Genomic DNA, 4,617 nt, shown 5'->3' on the forward strand with positions numbered 1-4,617 from the left:
ATCTCTTTTTGGTTTTGGTGCACCAATAATGTCACAAAGGGGGTTCACATGAATCTAATGGGATTGGTTGAGTAGACGGAAGGAAAGGATGTGTGTTTGATAATTGAAAGTGATAGAAGACAAAAGCTCCAACAAGGGTGTTTGGTAACTCACTGCATGGAGATTCAAAAGACCATCCCAACCTATGTTTTTCAAAAGCTTGTGGACTCCTTTGTAGATATGAAGGTCTTTTAGAGCTTGGATACCTACAAATTTTTGGGCTCCTTTTTTCCCTATGGATAAGGCTTGAGTATAGGATGTCTTGCTGATTTGACTAAAAAATAAGGCCAAATTGGTAGGGATTTTCCATGGGACCTTGGTCTTGTTCATCATGAGCCTCTTGACAACCTATATTGGAGGTCCCAACTCTAGCTCTTTTGCCACGGGATGCCATTGCCCAATGAAATCAACAAACTTTTTCACACAATGTAGGATAAATGGACAATTGTAAACACTAGAGCATGCACAAAAACTAACAATTCCACCAAAAATCACCCAAAAAACGTGGTCTTAAAGATATGCACAAAGAAAAGAGATTGGAACAATTATACCAAATTTGTGCTTGTAAATGGTGTTTGGGTGATGTCCAATGCTTCCCCAAGCTTTACCAAAGCTTATCCTACAAGAAATTGCAAGAATTAAGTCGAGATTTTGAAACCCAAAAATTCTAGGGTTTCCTCAAAAACCCCATAATCTGCCATGGGAGGTTGAGATAGAGTTGCAAGACAAAGAAGATGACGAAAAGGGAAGAATTTCATACCTTGGAGCTTGAAATATGGAGAAAAATTGAGGAAGATGGAGTATTCTTGAGGGTTTTTTCGAAGGGGGCAGTAAGGGAAAGAAGGTTCGCAGGTTTTTTGAAGTGAATGTGAAAAAAAATCGATTTTCTGCTTAAAAAAACGAACAACCCCGATTTTACGTTTACACGGTCGTGTAAATGGTAAGGCAAAGTTTACACGGGCCATGTAAAAATGGAACTACTGAAATGCAAGAACTGAACGTTTACACGGGCCGTGTAAATGATAGGCAAAAGTTTACATGGCCGTGTAAATCCCTGCATTGCCAAAAAATTTCTTGATTTTCATTTTGTGCAAATTTCGACCCGTTAACCCTCTACTGCCTGGAAAATGATTTTTAAACCTCTTTGAACATGAAAAAAAACTTGAAAATTTTAAAACTAAGAAAATTTGATGAGAAAATGAAAATCAAGGAAAAGACAAAAATACCCCCAGGTTGCCTCCCGGTTAGCCGCCTGTTTTTTTATGTTGTTGGCTCGACTTGCCCCCTGAATATGCTTCATTGATGATATGTGGGGTTCTCGACCACTTCCATCTCCTCATTCTTCATTTGTAATCCATCATAATACGGTTTTAATCTATGACCATTAACTTTGAAAATCTTCTCGGTTTGTTGGCTTGTGATTTCAACCGCACCATGGTCAAAGACATTTGTAACCACAAAGGGACCAACCCACCTTGATCTTAGTTTCCCCAAAATCAACTTGAACCGCGAATGATAAAGCAATACTTTTTTGACCTTTTATGAAGGTTTTCCGAGAGATCTTCTTGTCATGATACACCTTGGTCTTCTCTTTGTAAATCATTTCACTTTCATACGCATCATTTATGATCTCCTAGAACTCTTGAATGTCTAACTTCCTTTTGTTGCTCGCTTCATCTTCATTTAAGTTGAATTTCTTCACAACCCAAAAGGATTTGTGCTCAAGCTCAACCGGAAGGTGACATGGTTTCCCAAATACTAGCCAGTATGGGGACATAGCAATAGGGGTCTTGAAAGCAGTGCGATATACCCATAAAGCATCATCCAATCTCATACTCCAATCCTTGCGGCTTGGGTTGACTGTTTTCTCCAAAATTCCTTTGATTTCCCTATTGGAGACTTCTTCTTGCCTATTGGTTTGGGGGTGATATGCTGTTGAGACTTTATGAGTCACCCCATACTTTTTCAAAACGGTTTCAATCATCTGATTGCAAAAATGAGTCCCACGATCACTTATGAGAGCTTTTGGGGGTGCCAAAACGAGAGAAAATATGTGGTTTAAGGAAATCCATAACCACTTTGGAATCATTAGTACGGGTGGCCTTGGCCTCCACCCATTTGGATAGATAGTCCACCACCAACAGAATATATGAACAACCAAAGGAGGGCGAAAATGGTCCCATAAAGTCAATACCCCACGCATCGAATATTTCACAAACTAAGATAGGGGTAAGGGGCATTTTATTCCTAGAACTTATGGACTCAGATCTTTGGCACTTATCACAATGTGCACATAACACATAAGAATCGTGAAAAATGGTAGGCCAATAGAATCCACTATCTAAGAATTTTCTAGCTGTCCTTTGGGGTCTGAAATGACCTCCACAAGCATAGGAATGACAAAAGTTAAGGATAGATTGTACCTCTTTTTGCTCAACACACCTTCAGATTATTTGGTCCGCGCAATACTTCCAAAGATAAGGCTCATCCCATACGTATCTCCTTGCCTCTTTCTTGATTTTGTCTTTTTTTCCAATGTGTGGATTTCGGGGGGGGGGGGGGATTGATTCGTGACCAAGTAATTGACAATATCCGCATACCATGGAGCTTCATTGGTAGCGAATAAATTCTCATCCGGAAATGTGTCACGGATTGGTATGGTGTCTTTGGGTGGTACGATTCGACTTAGATGATTCGCGACCAGATTCTCTTTCCCACTTTTATCCTTGATTTCTATATTGAACTCTTGCAGAAGCAGCATCCACCGTATTAACCTCGGCTTCGAATCTTTCTTGATTAGTAAGTGCTTTATAGATAATCACTTTTGTCCCGAGGAGGTACTGTCGGAACTTCTCTAATGCAAAGACAATGGCCAACTGAAGAGACTAAAACTCTTTATGATCGATAAGATTCTTAAAAAGCAACTTAAGAACACAAATTAAATAATAAGAACACAGGATGAATCAAACTGATGTCGAACAATTAATAAGCCACAACCTCAGAAGAACTCTATGAAGAGTTGCTACTGTAGAGGTTGTGGTAGGGTTACAATAATGATTAGAACGACAACCTTACTTACGGTGCATGCATTCACTATATATATATATATATATATATATATATATATATATATATATATATATATATATATATATATATATATATATATATATATACTATAACCCTAATAAATGAAGGCTGGACAGGCCCAATACCATATACAAAATGGACTAATGAAAAGGCCCAATGACGCAATCTTTTATACCCAACAATCTCCCCTTTTACGTCAATTGAGGCAAGAGAAATCTACTGTTGTGCCAGTGTTGTCTTCTTCACTGTCTTGAACAGCTTCGGTATGATAACTAGTAGAGTATGACGAAAACTGATATACCAGCGAAGCATGTCATTGAAGTTCTTTTTAGCAGCATCATTATTTTGTTTGCACCTGTTTATAATATTCAAGATGTGCTCCAAACAAGTAGTGGAGAACAGGTGTTTGTCGGGTAAGGCGAACAGGCACTTTTGGTTCTCTCCACGAGTGAACATCACTGTGAGATATTTCGTGTCTATTTTGCCCATTCGCATCTTGTTCACATCGCTTGCTCTACCAATTGGTTTGATAGTTGGCTTTTTCCTCAAGGCAGAGGCGATCTCCTGATCCAACTTTGCGACTTCATGTATGTATGAGACCATCATTCGCTTTATGTAAGCAGGAATGGGGTTACACTTCTGTTCTTCGGTGAGCAGGAAGTTTGTGAGCAGGATCCAATCGTAGGGGTTAAGGTTCGGAAGATCAGCAAGTGAGATCTCATGAACCGAATTTTCAGAACCTCGAGTCACCCGAAACTTTACATTGATAAAGCTTCCTGCAGCGACTGGCTTTAGTACCTTGACCGATGTAATCTTCTGTGCACTCTAGGTCAAGTACTGAGGTTGAGAAAAAGCAAGATAGTAATCAATTAACGCTCGATCAATTTTCGTGTCAGGAGAGGGAATTGATGCTATCCGCTCGAAGTAGTGAAAAACAAATGCCCTTCGGGTGATCGGCATATCAAACTGTGAGTCTTTAGAATTCTCCAAGTCAAAAGAAATGACCGGCTCAAGCCAATGAGTGCTTGGAGACTCGATTGCTTCTTTCAGCAACTTTTCCAATGTCCACAATGGAAAGAGCGTTTTTCTACTTTCCAAAGTGTCATGGGCTTCTTTCTCTTTTCGTTCCCTCTCTTCGGCTTCCCGTGAAATTTTGAAATTTTCATCTAGAACTCGATCACGGTGCTTTCGCTTTAACAACTCTTCTTCAGTTTCTTCTTCTTCTTCTTCACTTTCGCCGATACTTTTCTTTCCTTTGGAACTCGAAGCTGCATTACCCTTTGGTTCATTGGTGACTTACGGTTTCGGAGGAGTCTGAGTTGTTTCGGTTGTTAGAGGTTGAGTAGGAGGAGGTTGAGTAGATGGTTCTTGAGTAACTTCTCCCCCTTGTTTCGGAGGAGCACCCACCTCTGAAACACCCTCAAGGCGATGCATGATCTCAATCCCTGGACGGAGTTTCTCTGCTAAGTGTCGGCGGACACTGATGGT

Source organism: Lactuca virosa, chromosome 3 (genome assembly GCF_052849685.1).
Source record: "Lactuca virosa cultivar CGN04683 chromosome 3, Lactuca_virosa_CGN04683_v6, whole genome shotgun sequence".
Classification (NCBI taxonomy): Eukaryota; Viridiplantae; Streptophyta; class Magnoliopsida; order Asterales; family Asteraceae; genus Lactuca; species Lactuca virosa.